The sequence below is a fragment of the Tachyglossus aculeatus genome, chromosome 2 (genome assembly GCF_015852505.1).
Source record: "Tachyglossus aculeatus isolate mTacAcu1 chromosome 2, mTacAcu1.pri, whole genome shotgun sequence".
Lineage (NCBI taxonomy): Eukaryota > Metazoa > Chordata > Mammalia > Monotremata > Tachyglossidae > Tachyglossus > Tachyglossus aculeatus.
In genome coordinates this window covers 123,132,592-123,154,472 of record NC_052067.1, presented here as the reverse complement: position 1 = coordinate 123,154,472, position 21,881 = coordinate 123,132,592, and positions in this window count along the sequence as shown.

The following is a 21,881-nucleotide window of genomic DNA, read 5'->3' as shown; positions in this document are numbered from 1 at the left end:
GCTTACAATGGTAAAGCACTGTTCTAAGTGCTGAGCACGGCCCAGTTCTTGTGCCACACCAAGCCAACAGTCTAAAAGGAGAGAAAACAGTAAATTTAATTTCCACTACACGACTAGAAAAATCTGAGAAACAGAACAGTTAAGTGACTTGTTACAGATTACAAAGGAGGTCACAAAAGCAAAATTAGACCCAGGTTCTGTTGAATCAATCAATCAATCAAATTCACTGAGCACATACTGTGTGCAGAGCACTGCACTAAGAGCTTGGGAAAGTACAACAGGCACAGTCCTTGCCGACAACAAATTACAGTCTAGAGGGAGAGACAGACTTTGATATAAATAAATTACAGATCTGTACATAGGTGCTGTGGGGCCGGAAGAGGGCATGAATGAAAAGCAAAAGAGGCCTTAGTCAGGGAAGGCCAATGGAGGAGCTGTGCCTTCAATGGGGCTTTGAAGCATGGGAGAGTAATTGTCTCTCGGATATGAAGAGGGAGGTCATCCCAGGTCAGAGGCAGGACCTGTAGGAGAGGTCAGCAACAGGATAGAAAATTGGGGTACAGTGAATAGGTTGGCAAATGTGTGGGCTGAGATTTAGTAGGAGAGTAGTGAGGTAAGATAGGAGGGGGAAAGGTGATTGAGTGCTTCAAAGCCCATGGTAAGGACTTTCTGCTTCATATGGAGGTGGATGGGCAACCACCGGAGGTTCCTGAGGATTGGAGAAACATGGGCCGAACGCTTTTGTAGAAGAGTGGTCCAGGCAGCAGCGTGAAGTTTGGACTACAGTGGAAAGAGGCAGGAGGCAGGGAGGCCAGCAAGGAAGCTGATTTAGCAGCCAAGAGAGGCTTGGATAAGTGCTTGGATTAAGGAGGTAGCAGTTTGGATAGAGAAGAAAGGGAAAATTTAGAGATGTGGAAGTTGTGAAAGTTGAACCGAAGGATTTAGCGATAGATTGAATATGTATGTTGAATGAGAGAGAGGAGTCAAGGATAATGCCAGGGTTATGGGCTTGTGAGACAGTAAGGATGGTAGTGCTGCCTAGAGTGATGGGAAAGTCACAGGGAGGACAGGGTTTGTGTGAGAAGATAAGGAGTTCTGTTTGGACATGTAAATTTTGAAGTGAGGGCAAGACATCGAATAGAGATGTCTTGAAAGCAGAAGGAAATGCGAGAGTACTGAGAGGGACAGATACAGGGCTAGAGATACAGATTGGGGAATCATCCGCATAAAGGCAGTAGTCAAAGCCATGGAAGCGAATGAGTTCTCCAAGGCAGTGATTGTACATAGAGAATAGAAGGGGGCCCTGAACTAAACCTTGAGAGACAGCCACAGTTAGGGCTGGGAAGTAGGGTAGGAGCCCACAAAAGAGACTGAGAATGAGCATCCAGGGAGATATGAGGGGAACCAGGAGAGGACAGGGTCGGGGAAGCCAAAGTTGGATAACGTTTCCAGGAGAAGAGGTGCTCAACAATGTAGAAGACAGCTGAGAGGCAGAGGAAGATTAGGATGGAGTAGAGGTTGTTGCATATGGCAAGAAAGAGATCATTTGTGACGTTTGAGAGGATAGCTTTTGTGGAGTGAAGGGAACGGAAGCCAGATTGGAGGAGGTCGAGGAGAGAATTGGAGGGGAGGAACTTGAGACAGAGGTTGTAGACAATTTGCTCAAGGAACTTGGAGAAAAATGGTAAAAAGAAAATAGGGCAATGAATGGAAGGAACAGTGGGTTAATGAAGGGTTTTTAGAATAGGAGAGATATAGGAATGCTTGAAAGCTGTGGAAAAGAAGCCATTGGAGAGCAAGCAGTTGAAGTTGCTTGTTGGGGAGGTAAGAAGGGAGAGGGCAAATGTTTTTATAAGGTGAGAAGGGATGGGGTCAGATGTGCAGTTGGAGGAGGTGGATTTTGAGAGAAGGTAGGAGATCTCTTGAGATACTGCTGGGAGATATGGGTGAGGTGAAACAGGAGCAGGAGAATGGAAGGACTGGGAGGGGCAGGAGAGGTTCTAGGGAGGATCTCAGGTCTGTGTTCTTTCCACCAGGCCAAGCTGCCCTTGAGTGATTTTTGACAACATACTGCTGTCCTGAAATCCTGCACATGGATAAATGTTCATCCCAAATTGCTCAGGGGAAGAACTTTTTTTAAAAATTTCATTTCATCAGGTACCACTTCATTTGCATCTAATAGCCTCGAGTGAAATTCCACAGTTGTCTTCTTGCCAAAGCAGGCATCCTAATTTATGTGATAATCACTCCTCCAGTGACATGCACAAGTTCCAACTCACTACTCAAATTAAATCCAGTGCATTACCTTCCCTTGCAAGTTCTTAATCTAGCTATTCCAGAAATAAGCATTTACCACCACTTCTTGTCCTGATGAGTTCCATTTAATCTCATCCAACGCAGTTTACCAGGAATTTCCTGTATTTTAGTTCACTTTCCTCATGATCTGATGATCAGGTTTTCCATAATGTTTTAACCCCACAGGATGTATGCTACTTATCCAGACAGATTTTTGTCATGTTGCGTCACATACAGTGACATTCTACCTATTCTCCTATTCTGGTCCTTACAGTAGAGCTAATAGCTTGAAAGCCATAAGTCTCTTTGGATGTCTGCACTCCATTGGTAGGCTCATTATAAAAAGAATCTCACTACAGCTGACGACTTGCAAAGGGAAAAATTTGGTATGCTTCACTAGGCAGGTGCAGAAATAGAATCAGAATCCTCAGGCCAAACAGATCTACAGATTCTTTCCTTCCTTTTCTCACTCTACCCTATAAAAATATCACAAATGCCAGGATCCATCTTTTCTATGCTTTCAACAAAATAGTTAAATATAACTTTGAAAAGAAAACATTCCTAATTGAGTCTCTGCACTGACAAGCTATATCTTTCTAGAGTCAGAAAACTTTTAAGTGAAATCTGTAGCATTATTCTAGATGACACTATTCAAAACTAAACTGTCTTGGGGCATTATATTCACTCAGTCTTTCATTCAATCATATTTATTGAGTGCTTACTGTTCATTCATTCATTCAGTCATATTTATTAAGTGCTTACTATATGCAAAGCATTGTGCTAAGTGTTTTGAAAGTACAATGTAGCAATAAAGAGAGATAACCCCTGCCCACAACAGGCTTGCATACTTATTAAGTGCTTACTAGATGCAAAGCATTGTGCTAAGTGCTTTGAAAGTACAATGTAGCAATAAAGAGAGATAATCCCTGCCCACAACAGGCTTGCAGCCTAAAGAGGGGAGAAGGACATCAAAACAAGTAAACAGGCATCAACATAAATAAATGGAATTATAGATAAATACATATAAACATAAGTGCTTTGTTGGGGGAAAAGCAAAGGGAGCAAGGCAAGGTGACGTGGAAGGGAGGGGGAGCCGAGAAAATGGGGGCTTAGTCGGGGAAGCCTCTTGGAGGAGGTTCACCTTCAGTAGAGCTTTGAAAGGGCGAAGAGTGAGTGATTGTTTGGCAGATTTGAGGAGGGAGGGCTTTCCAGGCCAGAGGTAAGACGTGGGCCAGGGGTCGGTGGCAAGACAGGTGAGATCAGGGCACAGTGAGAAGGTTAGCACCAGAGGAGCAGAGATGTAGAAGGATGGGATGTAGAAGAAGGAAAGGATGTAGAAGGAGAGGAGGTGAGGTAAGAACGGGCAAGGTGATGGAGAGCTTTAAAGCCAATAGTGAGGAATTTTTGTTTGATATGGAGGTTGATCAGCAACCACTGAAGATTTTTGAGGAGAGGGATGACAGGCCCTGAGCGATTCTGTAGAAAGGTAATAATAATAATAACGATGGTATTTGTTACTATTACTATGTGCAAAGCAGTGTTCTAAGTGTTGGGGGGGGATACAAGGTTATCAGTTTGTCCCACATGGGACTCACAGTCTTAATCCCCATTTTACAGATGAGGTAACTGAGGCATAGAGAAGTTAAGTGACTTGCCCCAAATCACACAGCTGAAAAGTGGTGGAGCCAGGATTAGAACCCATGATGTCTGACTCCCAAACCCAGGTTCTAAATAATCTGGGCAGTGGAGTGAAGTATGGACTGAAGTGGGGAGAGGCAGGAGGTTGGTGGGTCAGAAAGGTGGCTGAATCAGTAATCTAGTCGGGATAGGATGGGTGATCGTATTAATGTGGTAGTGATTTGGATGGAGAGGGAAGGGTGGATCTTAGCAATGTTGTGAAGGTGAGACTGCAGGCCTTAGTGACAGATTGGATATGTGGGGTGAATGAGAGAGCGGAGTCAAGGATGACACCAGGGGTACGGGCTTGTGAGATGGGAAGGATAGTTATGCCATCTACAGTGATGGGAAAGTTTGGGAAAGGACAGGGTTTGAGAAGGAAGATAAGGAACTCTGTCTTGGACATGTTGAGTTTGAGATGGCGGACAGACATCCAGATGGAGATGTCCTGAAGGCAGGAGGAGATATGAGCCTCCTCATCGGGAGGAAGAGAGAACAGGGGAGGAGATGTAGATTTGGGTGTCATTAGCATAGAGATGATAGTTGAAGCTGTGGGGAAGAATGGGTTCTCTAAGGGAGTGAGTGTAAATGGAGAATAGAAGGGAACCAAGAACTGAGTGATCCCTAGAGTTAGGGGATGGGAGGGGTAGGAGAAGCCCGCAAAGGAGACTGAGAATGAATGGCCAGAGAGATAAGAGGAGATCCAGGAGAGGACAGAGAAGTGAAGTCAAGGCTGGATAAGGTAAAGCTGTCTCAAAGTCAGCTGAGAGATCAAAGAGGATTAGGATGGAGTAGGAGCTGTCAGATTTGGCAAAAAGGAGGTCATTGCTGACCTTAGAAAGGGAGTTTTCAGTGGAGTGAAGGGGGCGGAAGCCAGATTAGAGGGGGTCCAGGAGAGAGTTGGAGGAGAGGAATTCGAAGTAGCAAGTGTAGACAGCTTGTTCAAAAGAGTTTTGAGAGGAAGGGTGCAAGCACTATACTAAGCCCTTGGGAGAGGGCCCTCAACGAGCTCACAGTCTAAAAGGGGAGACATACATTAATATACACAACTAAATAAACCACAGATATATACATATGTGCCATAGAGATTGGGGGGAGGATGAATGAAGGGAGCAAGCAAGGGTGATGCAGAAGGGAATGGAAGAAGAGGAGAGGCAGGCTTAGTCAAAGAAGGTTTCTTGAAGGAGGTCTGCCTTCAATAAGGCTTTGAAGTGGGAGCAAACAACTGTCTGCCTTATATGACCGCAAACTCTCAATTTTGAAGTGTTCACGACAGAACCTATTTTCAACCACCAATACTTTGGATTCCCTGAAAATTGATAAGCTTAGATCTTTTTTACACCCTTGCTGTAGTTGGAGAGGTCCCCTACTCTTTTCTGCCACTATCATTCTCTTTAACTTGGAAAATAGGCTGGGGACAAGGTAGGTGTCAAGGAGTGACAATGGAAGCACTGGTTGAGAGGGTGGACTTTGCTGCAGAAGTGCCATACAAAAGTGGACTCTTGTCCACCTCCCAAACAATGATCACTTGCCTCAAATATCCCAATACTCTGACCCTCCACCACTTCAGAACGGCAATCCCATATCTTCTGGTCCCCACTAGAACCATGTTTCATCTGCATAGCTTGCTATGGGAGCAGAGGGAACTGTGGTATGTCTTTGAGCTCACAGCCTCCACCTTTCTTTACAATTTGTGTTCTGCTTCTGGGTCTGTGCAGCAAAGTCAGAAAACCTGTTCTGGAACTCCTTTTTTCAAACTGGTAGTCTGATGCTGTGAGTTCTGGTTTAATCAATCAATCATTGGAATTTATTGAGTGCTTACTGTGTGCAGAGTACTGTACTAAGCACTCAGGAGAATACAATGCAACAGAGTTGGCGGACAAATTCTTGCCAAAACCCATCACCACCTATGGACCGTTCATTCACTCATTCAGTCATATTTACTGAGCACTTAGTGTGTGCAGAGCACTGTATTAAATGCTTGGGAGAATAGAATATAAAAATAAACAGAAACATTACCTGCCTATTAAAAGCTTACAGCCTAGAAGGGGATGATAAGATAAAGTGGGAAGATTAGGTCAAGATTAGGTCAACAAAGCCAATACTTCACTATATCCCTGGCACTTGGGTATATTTTTCTTCATTTAGCAGCATCTTCTAAACAGTGAGCCCACTGTTGGGTAGGGACCGTCTCTATATGTTGCCAACTTGTACTTCCCAAGCGCTTAGTACAGTGCTCTGCACACAGTAAGCACTCAATAAATACGATTGATTGATTGATCTAGTTAGATGATGGCCTGTCTCTGGGGAGAAGAGGAGGGAATGGGAAGAAGGAGCGCAATCCAGTGAAAATGAAAACTCCTGTTTTGAAACACTGAAAATATTCGGAAGCACAGAATTGGACAAAAATCGATTTTTTTAAAAGGAAAGTATGGGTTATATGAAAAGTTCCCTTGGACATGTGAGAGCAATAGATTCACAGCTTTGGAAATATTGTAAGCAGTAATGTAAATCTTTCTTATTTTGATTCTTTAATGAGTCTTTTTTAAATTTTACTTTAAGATCAAGATGTAGATCCAAAGCAACAAATCACCATTCTTTATCCTTAAATCTTCTTGATGAATGAAAATAGAGAATCATGGTGTGTACTAGTAGTTAAATCACAGCTCAAAATTCCATTCATGGGTTCAATTTCAAATCACATTCAATCGCATTAAATGACTAACAACAGGAACTTTAACTAGAGTAATGAATTTTGTTCATGAGATTAGAGGATATTATGTTCTAGCTGAACAAGGTCTCTATTAAATGCCTTTGAAGACTCATTAGTCTTTCACCACTGTTAATGATCTTATTAACACAAAAAAGGAAGCCAGAATTGAAAAAGGGGAAAAAAAGAGTTTACATACAGAAATGCACAACTCTGTCATATTGTGCTCTCCCAGTCACTTAGTGCAGCAATGTGCCCACAGTAAGTGCTCAATAAATATGATTTATTGATACATACAAATTGTGAGGTGATGCTATTAACCATCACCTAATTTTATCAATTATCCCTCTTCACTGTGTCCAGGAATGTGACTGTTATCTTATACTTTCCCAAACACTTAATACAGTGCTCTACACACAGTAAGCACTCAATAAATATGACTTACTGACTGACGGGAACTAAAATGATATAACAAATGGCTTGAATAATGGTGAAATGATCAGTAAACAATTCCAAATTCAGATAAAACTGCTCTTTATGAATTTCTGAAATGTGATTTACGTAATTTAACTTGGTTTGATTTCATTAAAATGTGAACACCAATCATTCTACAGTGAGAAAACCAAGGGAAAATATTCTTTTTTCCAAATGGTTTTGAAATGGCATTCCCTAGATAAAGGATTCCCCACCAAAAAGCATTTTCAGATGTCTGTATGCAGGTGGCAAACAAATCTTTCCAAATGTTGTCCTCAAATAAGCCATACATGGAATTCCTGCAAAGCTGGTTCCATGAGTAAGAATGGATTCCCCAGCAGATGGAAGAGATAGGCTCTTTTTTGTTATCCAAGAGAAGTAAATGATTGGCAATAGATTCCATTTAGGCACATAAGCATGACAAATAAGTGATAATCTGGTAATTACATTTGAACCAATAGTCCATTTTCCAAAGATGGGCATTGGATTATTTTACCACTTTTATGGTAAAATTGCTCAGTTTGACACAATAACATCCAGGATATAATACAGTGAGGGAGCCAAACATATTTTTCCCAAATATCAAATCAAAAGCAGCAGCAAGAGACGTTAGCATTATGTATAAATTGAAAATGAAATGATGCTGGTTGATAATCTACCTTCCCTCCTAGACTGACACTCATAAACCAGGAAATGTTACATTCTGATTACTGTAGATTTAAGAATTTTAAATATGAATCTTCATTAAATATACGACAAACAAGAAATGAAAGAGCAGAAATGATTGCATGCATTTTTAATATCATACATTCCAAGGACTTTATGCAATTAGTATTGTAATTATGGAAATTGGTCTATTGGCATGCATAGACATTCAAAGGTTATTTGGAGAAGTAGTAGTTTGGGCCGATTATGGGTTTTTTTGGTTTATGGTTGATTTATACATTTAAATTTGAATAAAAACAATTCAATCTATTAACATAAAATATAGCCAAAATACCATGAACCTAAATAATTTTCGAAATTACAATAGTCTAAATTATAATAAATTATTGACTCAGAAGTGGTCATTAATTCATTCAATCATTCATTCGTTCGTATTTATTGAGCGCTTACTGTGTGCAGAGCACTATACTAAGTGCTTGGGAAGTACAAGTTGGCAACATATAGAGATGGTCCCTACCCTACAGCGGGCTCACAATCCAGAATCATATTTATTGAGTGCTTACTGTGTGCAGAGCACTGTACTAAGCGCTTGGAAAGTACAATTCGGCAACAAATAGAGACAATCCCTATAAAACAACAGGCTCACAGTCTGGGAGGATGGGGGCTGGGGGGAGACAAACGCAAGGGCATTGTAAAGGACTTGAAAGTATTAGATTAGATTCAGTTTTGATTTTACATGAATTTGCTAAGTGTAGCCATTTTTTAAGCACCAAATCCCAGACTTGTTTCATTCTCTGAAATGATGTTGAAGCATATTTTCAACATTTTGAAAGTTTTTTCAGAACTGAATAATGACACCCAAAATATTGTGAAATGTATTTTCTCTTTTGGGACATTTGAAATGTGGCTAGGAACTTCATGCATGCATAGAAGATAGAATACTGAACTATAATACATGGTGGGAATTAAAGAGCAAACAATTGTCCAATGAGAAAATGTTAAAACATTACATAATACAGTTATTTTCAATGTTTAGGATTCTTTCACACTTAAGAGTATCTATTTCACAGTTTGTCTCCACACCACGTCAGATCATTCTTCACTGAAAAGAGACTCATGAAACATTCATGTTCCTTTCCTGTAGGAAAGCTCTTTCTATTTGCATTTAATTAAATCACAGATACAAGTGAAAAAAGAAAAAAAAATAGCTCCCTATGCCAGAAAATTGAACATTTAACCTCATTTTGAAATATATACAGGGAAAGCCTTAGGTTAAAATCTTGTTTAAAATTCACCTTTTTATTTTGTAATCCTTTTGCTACGATGCTAAATTAGATTTAATCAAAATGAGGAATGAAAGGAACATATAACCTTTTACATTCAAAACGGATTACATAACATTTGTAAGTAATAAGCATCATTCAACTGGTAAATGGCACCATGGCTGACTATTTTACAAGGCAGGAATATCAAAGGTAAATATCAAACTATTTAAATGTCAGAACATGCTCTGTAAATTAAAAATTTAATACTTTGATAAACAGTAAAACATCTGTTATTTGATAATAAAATTTCTCTTTGTAAATTTTCAAAATCAGAGTCAGTTTTATAACTATTAAGAAGTAAACCTATGTCTTGAATAAGCTGTGTTTCAGAAGATTTTACAGAATTTTATACATTTTAATACATTTCCCATTTCAATCTGGTACCTTTTTTTCCCTTTGACTGGAGAGAAAATTGGCAGGAAAGGCAGGGAACATCTAATCTTCTACTTTAGGTTTTACCAATACAACCCAGACAAAACAGACACTCAGAAAAAAACCCACAAACTATCTATTCATGGTCATTATTACCAGCATCAATAATGTATTTATATATGATGCTATGACTCACTGTTAATTTGTTTCCTGCTCCCAAATTTTGAAAGTGATGTCACAGACACTAAAATCGTACTATACTTGCAGGTATGACTGAAAAATCTGACAGGGATTGAATGTAGGACAGCTCCCTGATGTGCTAAGATTCTTGAAGAGTTAAAGAGACATGACTGAACTTTTTAGAGAAAAATGATCTGGGAAGAATAGTGAAGTATGGATGGGAATAGGGATAGACAGGAACCAGGGACGTCAGTGATGAGGTTGATGGAGTATTCATGGTAGGTTATGATAAGTGTTTGTATCTGTGCAACACTGATAGCAGTTTGGATGAAGAGGAAAGGGTGGATTTTAGTGATTTTGTGAAAGTAGAACCAAGACGATTTGATGACAGATCAAATATGTGGGCTGAATGATAGGGATGAGTTGAGGATAATGCCAAGGTTATAGGCTTGTGAGACAGGGATGATAGTGGTGTTTTCTAAAATGATGGGAAAGATAGAGAGAAGAGGGCTTAGGTATTCATTCAATCACACTTACTGAGCACTTATTGTGTGCAGAGCACTGTACTAAGCACTTAGCACTGTAGTAAGATGAGGAGTTCTGTATTGGACATGTTAGGTTTGAGGTGTCATTGGAACAACAAAGTACAGGTACCCTGAAGGCAGGAGGAAATGTAAGACTACAGAGAAGGGAAGAGGTATATTGGAAATGCTCAATGTAGAGATGCAGAGGTATATTGAGGTTTGTATTATAACCCAATGCTTATAGCAGTGCTTTGTATATAGTAAAATGCTTAACAAGTAGAATAGATAATGAGGTTGAGTCTGTAAAAGAGACTGAGGAGTGGCGAGAGAGATGGATTGAGAACCAGGAGATAATAGTAACAGTCAAGCCAAGGTTAGATAATGTTTCAAGGAGGAGTTAGTCCACAGTGTTGAAGTAGAGGCCTGGCACAAAGTAGGCACTTTACAAATACTATTAAAAAAATGTAAACTCTTAGTATCCTAAAAACAGTGCTTTCAGCTTGTGGGATATGGTCAAAGAAGATGGTCTGGGGACCAATCATTTCATAGTTATTTACATTTTAGCAAGGTGCATCTTTATTCATGTACCTAAAAATAGTTGAGAGTTTGAACAGAATTAGTATAGAGTCAATTAGATTTGTTCAGGAGGAGGTTATTAGTAATCTTGGACAGTGCCCGCTCAGTAAGTGAAGGGGCATAAACAGTCTGATACCTATGGTCCTTTTATATACCCTTCTAACCTATCTTTTTCCTCCCCCTCCATTTTGCCAAGAGAGAATGAGGCAAAACATACCCAATGTTCCAGCTTCCAACTAAAGTAACATGTCCAGCCTATGTACCCCAGCATTGCTTCGCAAAATTACTCCAGGGACTCACTGAGTTTACATTGCCTTCTTCTATAACCCAATCTGAGCTAGTTTCAAGACCCAAATGGAGACCATTAGAAAAGGTACTGCTCTGCCCACTTCCTCAATCTACGGATAGGAAAGAGTGTTGAATAGCTGAGCTTTCAATCCAGTCATGCGGCTCAATTTTGACTGTACCACTTTAGTGATGTTTTGCCTTCCTAATCCCTGACTTAAAAGAGAGTGTTGGGAATAATTGAATACAACTTTCCACTCTATATCTGGACAGTATTTGCCACGATAAAAGTAATTGATTAGCCAGAAATAGTTCAAACTGCCGTTAAATGTGATTTTGTTTCTTGCAGTGTACAAAATAAAATAAAATCAATTTCTTAAAAATCAATATAGATCTTCCTCCATTCTATTAATGTATTTTATGCCGGGGAAGTGAAATTAATTTGAAATCAAAGTGTATCTATCATGATTACTTACAGCAAAAACAAAATAAACCATTATACAGTTTTAAAGTACTTCATTGAAAAAAACAAACAAACACGATGGCTGAAAGAACCACTAGAGCATTATTTCATATCTGAATTATGACTGTCCTCGGTAGACTTTTGTGGAAACAATAGCAGTCCCTCTGTAAAATGAGCTAGGTTGGAGGCTGCTCATTCTTATCTATTGGTAAATTGAACAGAGGGAAGACTTAGCTACCATTGGGCAAACTGGGCAACCTGCTCTCACTTTGCTCTTACCCTACTCATTAATGTAGTATGTGTATGGTCATTCCTATACTTGCTTCCTGGGGACTTTGAGGGAATAAATACTGACCCTAACACTTAGTACAGCTCGTGGCACAGAGTAAATGCTTATCAGTATCATTTTCTTTTTCATGACTCTTTTTGCTCCCTGTCATTCTCCCTCATCCTCCTGATTTTCAATCTCTCTTTCTCACTCCTTCCTCTTCACTATCTTCATTTTTATCCTCTATTCTTCCTCTGCTTCCTTTCTTTGTTTCCTGCTCTCTTTATTTTTCAATTTATTTCTGCCTTATTATGGTCCTCCCTCCCCTTTGCCCTACTCATTTCCTCCTTGGGCTTCAAAGTAACTGGTCAGTTAAAGATCAAAAGGGTGAAGCAGTTTACATTTAAGTTTCTAAAAAGAGGGCCCTCCTTTTAGAGGAAGGCACCAGTACTCACTTGCTTTGGAGAGATGCTTAGCAGCTCTCAGTGTAAGGAGGCGAATCAGCTGACAGTTTCTCTACGAAAATGGAATATTTTGCTACTGCCTTGCACAGATCCCTCTCAAAGCATTAGGGCAGCAACTCCACTTCAAAGTGTAGCTCCCATCTGCTTCCACTCCTCAATTAAAATCATAGTTTGTCCTTATTTGTGCAAACTGAATCTCAAGTTATATTTGGCATACTCCTCTGGGCACTCCTTTCATGAAATGTACTTTACAATTTGTTTTCCTGGCAGATAAAGGTCTATGAAATTGCAGCTCCATTAGGTTTAGGATATAGACGTTCATTTTCCTTTCATATGTCAGTGATCATTTATAGGAGAGTTATGACTGGCATAATAATTTACAATAGCTAAAAATTATGTGTATATCTATGCAGACAATGCACCAAAAACCACTAAGACATCCAGGGCCAGCAATGTTATTGCACTAAAAGTGCAATTTTAATTTGTCATAAAGGCTGGAACAAATCTACTAATGATGGTATTTGATAAGCACCTACTATGTGCAAAGCACTGTTCTAAGCTTTGGGGTAGATACAGGGTTATCAGGTTGTCCCATGTGGTGCTCACAGTCCTAGTCCCCATTTTACAGATGAGGTAACTGAGACACAGAGAAACTAAGTGACTTGCCCAAAATCACACAGCTGACAAGTGCTCTGCACACAGTAAGTGCTCAATAAATATGATTCAATGAATGAATGAAGTGGCAGAACTGGGATTTGAACCCATGACCTCTGGCTCCACAGCCCTTGCTCTTTCCATAATTGTTCTAATTTATACTTTGAGCAGAGCTTATCTAGATTTTGTCTGTTATGATACATAGGATTTCAGTTCCACAACTTTTTAGTTATACCACATATATTCTCAGAGTATTAGAGATACTATAGTATCCAAGGTACTTTCCGGATAAGGGGCAGCCCTCAAACCTGCATTGTCCTGTCGAAACCATGCATATGCATATATGTAACTAGACTATATCTGTTACTTAACTTTGAGTGGGTATAATTTCCATTTCATAGTAAGAGAAGATAATTAAACTGTTGTGATTTGATAGTATAAGTTATTTGGCTTCATCAATTTTAAATTTGAAAGAAAATGTAAGAACCCTATCAATCAGGTTTAGGATTTAGGATTTTTTTTTCTATTAAATTAACTGTATTTTATGAGCACTCCCTCCAGGAAAGATTAGTTTCCTGAAGAAAGTTTAAAAAAAAAGTTCCTATTAACAAGCAAATGATGTCCTGGGGATAATTAGCAGCTCCTAGTCATTTAACTCCCTGGAATGTAACTTATAAAAGTTGGCTTTCTAGTTAGTTGAAAGAGTTACTGTGATTTCCCCAAATAAATAATGGACTTTTAAGAGCAACTTGCAATATGGAAGACTCTGGCTATAAATGTAATTATTCCCAAAAGGTGACCTCACTTAAAATATACCTTATTAATATTTGAAGGCTTTGTACAGCACCACCAATGATTTTTATAGCAGTATAAATCTGTTTCTCATTTAAATCTATAGGGGCTTCCGGAGTATGTTTTATATTTTTCTTTACATTTATGGAACTGGAAAATTAAAACATTCACAACAAAAGAATCACAAGAATGGAGGAAATAAACGGGAACATACATAATTTAAGAGTGATTAACTTGTAAAGGAAGGAAACTAAAGGAAAGTTCTTCAAGTATATTACCCAACAGTTAATAGAAAAGATATATAATCCTTCCCATCACAAACACAGTTACTGACATGAAGGTGAATGGAAGTCTGGAATGGAAGTCTGAATCAGAAACACTCTGCCCAAATAAACATGAACACAGTACTTTGAGAATCTCATCTTCCAAGCTTTATTAAAATCACATCTCCTCCAAAAGGCCATACCCGACAAAGTCCACATTTCACCTTATTCCCAACTACCTTCTGTGTCACCCTTGTACTTGGATTTGCAGCCTTTACTCACATCACCCTCAACTCCACAGCACTTACATACATAACCTTAATTCATTTATTTATATTAATGTCTGTTTCTCTCTCTAGACTGTAAGCTCCCTGTTGGCAGATGAAGTGTCTTCCATTTCTATCTGTTGCATTGTTCTCACCTAGAAAGCTCTATTCTACAAAACAAAAAAAAATTGTTTTATTTATATTTAAGAATTATTTTAAACTAATATGTTTGAGGATTCAATGCATTACTGTACTGTAAAGGAAAAAAATAACCATTAATGAAAATTGCCGAAAGTTACAATTCACCACCAAAGTCTATTATATATCAGGTCAATCCTCTAAGGACCAAGAAAAGAAAAATGAGGCAAAGAAATAGAAAAACGATTTCTCTCCAAAGTGTTTATATTTGAATACTTTGTGTTCTATTAGGCTAACCTAGAATTGTTGCTTACCAAATCCTTGAACACTGGGATCTAGAAAAATGGATTAAAGCCTGAAGCTCAAAGGCTCAACACAAAGTCAAAGAGGATGTCTTTATGTCATGAGTGAAATGTGATAGCTGAAAATTATAGCAGGTTTAAGGTGATGTGTAGGTTATGTTACTAGGACCAAACGAATCAGAACTCTTAAATGGTGAGCATGGCTCAATATAATGTTGTGCCTTTGTATTTTATCTTTATCAGACATGCTTTCTTACTTGTCACCCAATTCTGTGACGTTTTGTGAGCTTATCATGCCTTTTATATGTTTCAATATTTTACTATTTGAATCAATAGGCCCTTAGAAATACAGCCTGTCATGTCGTATAATTTATTAGTCCAACTCTCTAGGTAGACCAGTCATACTGGATCATTGGGGGAACAGCTAATAATAATAATGGTGATATTTATTAAGCATTTACTATGTGCCAAGCACTGTTCTAAGCGATGGGGTAGATACAAAGGTAATCAGGTTGTCCCACATGGGGCTCACAGTATTAATTCCCTTTTTACAGATGAGGTAACTGAGGCACAGAGAAGTTAAGTGACTTGCCCAAAGTCACAGAGCTGACAAGTGGTGGAGCCGGGATTATAACCCATGACCTCTGACTCCCAAGCCCATGCTCTTTCCACTGAGCCACACTGCTTCTCTGATAATAAGTGTCTCACAGGAGAACAAATAATTCCCAAACCCTCTAGAGAAGGCCAAGGGGAGTCAAAATATTTCCTACACATCTTGGGATCAGATCCCAATATAATTAAGGCTACTGGCAGACATTTCCAAATAATCAAGAAGGCTTCATTTCAAACTACAGAAATTCCAGAGCAATTTATATTCCCCAATAAAAATTTCCCAATAAAATATTCACCAATAAACTACTGCAGTCGCTGCCCAGAGAATTTAACCTGGTGATCCAGTGATCTGGGGGATATTTCCTTAAGCTTTCCATCTCTCAACTTTCCCAGCTCCAAACCATTACTCAAGTTCTTCTGCCTGCCATCCTCTTTCAAATTCACTGCATTCCAGCCTCCCCACCCCTCAATGTTCAAAGACTTTTGAAATCCCACTGGCACCTGTGGCACTTGTTAAACTTCACCTAATCTAATTGCATCTATCATGCAGCTGTTTCTATCATTTAGCATTTATTTAGAACAATGGATGTTACATATTGCTACTATTGTTTCTTTCTCCTCCAACTATACGCAAATGGACTGTGTTAATCAGACTCTCCTACTAGGTTGTAAATTCCTTGAGGGCAAGAAATGGGTGCCTCACATAACTGTATTCTTTCAAGCCCCTAAGGTAATAATCTGCAGGTGATTTAGTTAAGACTGTTTAAGACAAATGTGGAGTCTATGAATTTTTCATAATGTATTGTTAGGTTTTCTCATGCCAACAAGATGGGGTAGTGGGGTAGAGAACCGGCCTGGGTTATGGGTTTTAATCCCAGCTCTGCCACTTGTTGGTGTGTGGTCTTGGGCAAATCACTTCACTTCTCTGTGCCTCAGTTACCTCATCTGTAAAATGGTGATGAAGATTGTGAGCCCCTGTGAGGAGCAGAGACTGTGTTCAACCCATTTGCTTGTATTAATCCCACCACTTAGTACAGTGCCTGGCACAAGGTAAGCACTTAAATATCATTATCATCTGATTATGGGACTCATTTTATAAGAAGATTCATTGGGGAAAATATTTGAAACAAGAAAATCTAACCTGGAAGATGTATATTTCATCATACTAAATGAGGAATAAAAAAAGTAAGCACTCTAATCCCAATTGTCCCCACTACACTGTAAACTCATGTCTACTAACTCTGTTATATTGCACTCTCCCAAGCACTTAGAGTGCTCTGCACAGTAAGCACTGAATAAATGATTAATTGAATTGAATCATTAGCAAAGTCAGGTCACTTTATCAAAGACACAAGTCCAACCAAATTCCCCTAGATACCTACAGGTGCATTACCTAGAAGCAAAGCTGACAGTTACCACCTCCATTTGGTAGGGCAGGTGAGATGACTGGATGATGGCAAGATACTCAAGTAATGTTGAGAGAGCTTCTCAAAGGGGGGATGTGTAAGTATGGAGGGCAGGACAAAAAAAAAAAGATGTGGAAAAATTATTAACAGTAGCATAAATGTCTACCAGAAAAACTCCTGTGCTAATCCAAAATAACTATCAAAGACTTAAAAAAAAAAATGTGACTGATTTTTACAACCCTATACATTAAAATCACAAATCAAATATTTTATAAGCACGATGAAAGTAATAGTGCATGCAAGGATTACACTGAACTAGAAGTCACAAATGTTTCCACGCCTATGTGTACATGAATATCTTTTCTGATTGAATTTTTTGGTATATAGATTTCTTCCTTTAGCCTCAATTTTACCTGGAAAAATATATTTGTCACATATTTTACATTATTATTTGAGATGACAGACTTTAAACACCACAATGGCAGTAACTGGGACTTTTACTTTCAATGTACCATAGTTAATCAATCAATTAATATTATTTACTGAATGTCTACTATGTGCCTATATGTACATGAATATCTTTTCTGATAGAAATTTTTGGTAAATAGATTTCTTCTTTTAGCCTCAATTTTACCTGGAAAAAATATATTTGTTGCATATTTTACATTATTATTTGAGATGTCAGACTTTAAACACCACAATGGCAGTAACTGGGACTTTTACTTTCAATGTACCATAGTTAATCAATCTATCAATCAATATTATTTACTGAATGCCTACTATGTGCAGAGCACTTTACCAGGCATTCGGGAAAGTATTTAGAAGCAGAAGTTATATGACTCCTGCTCTCAAGGACCTAACATTCTTGGTAGAAACATTGGATCTATGACAACGAATAACACCTGGATGACTAGGAAAAGTGGTTAACAACCACCTTTGTCTATGGTATTTAATGAGTGCTGAATATGTAGAGAGCACTGTATTAAATGATTGGGAGAGTACAATACAACAGAATTGGGAAGCACATTCCCTGTCCACAATGACCTTACAATCTAGAAGGGTAGACAGACATCATTGTGAATAAATCATTTATAACATGTAATTTGAAGATATGTACATAATTGCTGTGGGATTGACAGTGGAGCAAATATAAAATGCCCAAGGTCACATATCCTAGTGCATAGATAACACAGAAGGGAAAGGAAGCTAGTGTAAAGAGGGCTTAATGAGAGATAGTCTCTTGGAGCTGTGACCTTAATAATAATGCTTAAAGGGTAGGAAAGTGGTGGTCAGGCATATATGAAGGGGGATGGAGTCCTAGGCTAGGGGGATCATTTGGGAAAGGGGTGAATGGTGATATAGAAGATATCAGGGCACAGTGAGTAAGCTGGCATTAGAGCCAGAAAGTGTATGGACTGAGCTGTAGTAGTAGATGAGTGATGTAAGGTAAGAGGGGGAGAGTTGATTGAGTGCTTCAAAGCCAGTGGTACGGAGTGTCTGTTTGATGCAGAGGTGTATGGGCAACCATTGGAGGTTCTTGAGGAGTGAAGAAACATGGACAGAATGTTTTTGTAGAAAAATAATCCAGGTGGAAGAGGGAAGTATGGACTTGAATGGGAAATGAAAAGAGGTGGGAAGGTCTTTGAGGAGGCAGTTGCAGTAGTCAAGGTGGGATAGAATAAGCATTTGGATCAGTGTGGTACCAGTTTGGTTGGAGAGGAATTGGTGGGTTTTATTAATGTTTTGATTTGGTAACAGATTGAATATGTTGGTAGAATGAGAGACTTGAGTGGAAGACAACACCAAGGCTTTGGCTTGTGAGGCAGGAAAGATAATGGTATGGGAAAGACAGGGGCAGGACAAAATTTTGGTGGGAAGATAAGGAGTTCTAATTTGGAGATGTTAAGTTTGAAGTGTCAATGGGATATCCAGATAGAGATGTCCTAGAGGCAGGTGGAAATGCAAGAATGCAGAGAAGGAATGAAGTGAGAGCTGGAGTGATAGATAAGGGAATAATCATTTTAGAGATGGTAGTTGAAGCAGTGGGAGCAAATGAGTTCTGAGGGACTAAGGGACTGAACTGAGAACTGAGCACTGAGGGACTCTTACAGTTAGAATGTGGTTGGCAGAGAAAGAGCCTGTGAAAGAGACCGAGAAGGAGTTGCCAGAGAAAAAGGGGGAGAACAAGGAGGGGTACTGTGTTAGTGCCAAGGTTAGATTATGAGTGAAACCAAGCATGCAACGTAATAGAAATGATAATTTACACCACTACATTGAGACCTGATACCTCCCCACTTTCCACTTACACTTGAGGCGTTGCATCATGTCATCTTCCCAGGTGTCTGTGAATATGGGCCTCTCTTCCAAGCTGAGGGACTCAGTAACAGATGAAGGGATGAAGCCTTTTCCCTCTTGTTACTTTCAGTCTGAAGCTGACCTTGTTATGTTCTGTTAAAGTTTAAAATAATCTCCAACACAGAATTTATATTAAGCCTGGTACACAGCGTATCTACCTTATCATTTTTGTAAACAAATGGAAGAAGAAATTGCCATGTCCACTGTCTGCGTCCCGTAAAATCTGAGGTTTTCAATTTTACAAGGTGTCAGCATTAGGAAAACATGCCTGGAAGAAGGCTTATTCCAAATGTCTGTTATCGTGGTACAGGATTGCAGTAAAAAGAAAGCGTCATTTCAGACAATAACATGACCACATGATGCATTTCTGAACAACTCTTAATTATGAGGTTCATGATCTACCAACACTGAAAATGACCTTGGAATCCAAAAATTTCATCCAGCCATGCCGGCAATATTGGATTTGTGTCAGGACCATAAAATATTTAAAGAGAAATAATAGAAGATCATGGGCAATTTGGCATAGTGTGTGTGAACATTCTGGCAGTTCTTAGATTTACAATACCACAGTTCTATCTGTGTGGGCATAAACCAGTCAAGAAATTCTACCTCAAGTGCCACAACCATTTTGCAGGACATTTAAAAAGGAATATGCAACAAGGACACATTTTCCCTGAGGAAAGCTATATGTAAGAACAAAATATATGTTTGGGGGGCAGAGTAAAGGCCATTTAACTTGTCAAAATACATTCTCATTTCTGTATTTCATTTTCTCTATTGTGTTACATGATAATTATTTCTTGTACTAGCTAGTGTTTTCCTTGAACAACCTTGAATAATAGGTTCTTGCATGCATTTATTATCTTCAAGAACCCAGTGCTCCCATTGCCTTCAGATAATGGATTTGTTTTTAGTCCTTTGTACTTAATATTTACTTGTCAAATTAGTGGTAAATTCAAATAACTTTCTCAATGTTCCTTTAATTATACATACCAAACTGCATTCAACTTCTGAAAAAATAAGCTCTAAATGAACATAGCTGATCCTACCCTTGTTTACTCTAATATCTGAGTGTTAAAATGGGAGCATTTAAGATGTCTTAGAACAAGGTTTCAAATCAAGAAATTGTAATTTCAGACCACTTAGAAAAGTAGAACTGGGATTATTGTTGGAAGCAACATGGCTCAGTGGAAAGAGCCCAGGCTTTGGAGTCAGAGGTCGTGGGTTCAAATCCCGGCTCTGCCACTTGGCAGCTGTGCGACTTTGGGCAAGTCACTTAACTTCTCTGGGCCTCAGTTCCCTCATCTGTAAAATGGGGATGAAGACTGTGAGTTCCACGTGGGACAACCTGATTACCTTGTATCTACCCCAGCGCTTAGAACAGTGCTTTGCACATAGTAAGCACTTAACAAATACCAACATTATTATTATTATCAGCCTCCCCAACATCCCTGCTGATCTTTCTCAAACCCTTAGAACTCAGGCACAAGTTTAGTTTAAGCAGATGCAAATATTTTCACACCACTAGATATACATAATACTTATGTATGTAACATAGGAAGAGAACCAGGAGAGGTCGATGTCAGTGCTGAGGTTAGAATCTGAATGAAACCAAGCCTACAAATAAATGTAAATAATGTTATGTGCTCCTGTAATGCCAACCTACTCATTGTACCTTCAGGATCTCTCTACTTGGATGTCTCACTATTAATAATAATAATAATAATAATAATAATAATAATGATTTCAGTAATTATGTGGAAAGCACTTTCTAAACACTGGGGTAGCATGTTGGATACAGTCCCCTGTTCCATATGAGGCTCACACTCTTAATCCCCACTTTACAGATGGGGTAACTGAGGCCCACAGAAGTTAGGTGACTTGCCCAAGGTCACACAGCAGACATGTGGTGGAGCCAGAATTCGAACGGATGTCCTTCTGACTCCCATGCCCTTGCTTTCAAATTTAACCTGCCTAAAACAGAACTGCTCATTTTTCTCACCCAAACCCTGTCCTAATCCTGTCTTTCTCATCACTACAGATTATCCTGGATAGTCTGTAGTGATGAGAAAGACAGGATTAGGACAGGGTTTCTAATCCTAATTAGATTCACAAGGAATCTAATTAGATTCCTTAATCTAATTAGATTAGATCGGCCTTAATCTATGGCCTGTCTCACAAGGCCATAACCTTTGCATTATCCTTGACTCATCTCTTTAGCCAGTCAGTCAGTCAATCATACTGAGTGTTTAGCGTGTGCAGAGCTCTGTACAAAATGCTTGGGAACATACAATATAACAATAAACAGACACATTCCCTTCCCAAAATGAGTTTACAACCCACATATTCAATCAGTCACTAAAGCTTGTCTTTTCTACTTCACAGCACCACTAAAATACACCCTTTCCTCTTCAATCAAGGTGTTTGCCTAGTATATAGAGCTTGGGCCTGGGAATCAGAAGAAGAACCTGGGTTCTAATTCCAGCTCCACCATTTGTCTGCTCTGTGACCTTGAGGATATCACTTAATTTCTCTGTAACTCAGTTACTTCATCTGTAATATGGGAATTTAGACTTTGGTGCCTTTATGAGACGTTTGCTGTGTCCAACCTGGTTGGCTTGCATCTACCCCAGCACTTGGTAGAGTGCCTGGCACATTATAAGCACTTAACAAATTCCATAGATAAAAAACTCCAAACTGTTACTAGATTGATCCAAGGACTTATCCTATCCCAGCTTGACGACTGCATCATCTTTCTTGCTGACCTTCCTGCCTTCTGTCTCTTCACACTCCAGGACTTCACTCTTCTGCCAG